Source organism: Aplysia californica, unplaced genomic scaffold (genome assembly GCF_000002075.1).
Source record: "Aplysia californica isolate F4 #8 unplaced genomic scaffold, AplCal3.0 scaffold00652, whole genome shotgun sequence".
In the NCBI taxonomy this organism is placed as follows: Eukaryota; Metazoa; Mollusca; class Gastropoda; order Aplysiida; family Aplysiidae; genus Aplysia; species Aplysia californica.
Window position 1 is genome coordinate 441,790 of NW_004797922.1, and position 1,053 is coordinate 442,842.

A 1,053-nucleotide genomic window follows, 5' to 3' on the forward strand; every position below is an offset into this window, starting at 1 on the left:
TGAGAGAGAGAGATAGAGAGTTTGAGTGAGTGTGGGAGATCGTGTGTGTGTGTGTGTGTGTGTGTGTGTGTATGTGTGTGTGTGTGTGAGAGAGAGAGTGTGTATGTGTGTGTGAGTGTGCGTGTGTGTGTGAGAGAGATAGATAGAGAAAGAGAGAGAGAGGGAGAGAGAGAGACACAGAGAGAGAGGGAGAGAGAGAGACACAGAGAGAGAGGGAGAGAGAGAGACAGAGAGAGAGAGAGGGAGAAAGAGACAGAGAGATAGAGAGTGCGCCTGCACCCACTCACACGTGTTTCTAAAAACAGAAGATTGTCCCGTTTTACCTTCTGTTTACACGGAACGGCCGGCCCAAACTAATCACAGTGGGTGGTTGGCGGGTGCTGGGTTTGCTCTTTTCTTTCCTATACACAGTGTTTATCGTCTTTATCTCTCCTCTCTATCCCTCCTCCTCCTTATATCTCCTCTTTCTTTTATGTTACTCTCTTGTAACCCCTCTGATCTTCGGCACTAACAAAATAACCTATTAATGTTGGAAGTTCCGTTACATACTTGCCAAAAATAAACTAGGCCCCCTCCCCTTCCTATTTTTGAAATCAGTTTAAAGAGCCCTCCCCCCCCCCCCTTTTTTTCTTTCACCGTGGGTGGTTGGAAGGTGCTCAGATGTGGTTTGCTCCTTCTTTCCTAAAAAAAATCTATCGTCTCTATCTCCCCTCCTTCTTTCTTTTTTGTAACACCTCTAATCTTCGGCACTTTATGACCTTATTGTGTTGCAAGTGCCGTAAAACTCCTACTAAAACTAAATACCCTTTCCACCACTCACCACATCTCCCCCCGCCCCTCTTTCCACCACACCACCCCTCTTTCCACCACACCACCCCTCTTTTCCACCACACCACCCCTCTTTTCCACCACACCACCCCTCTTTTTCCCCCCCACATCCCTCCCTCTCCCCTCCCCCTCTCCCGCTGTGCCAACCATCTGTGTCCCGGCCTGTCTCTTCCTGTCGTGCCGAGCGACCTCTCCCCTCGCGCCACCCTCTGTGTGTGTGTTTGT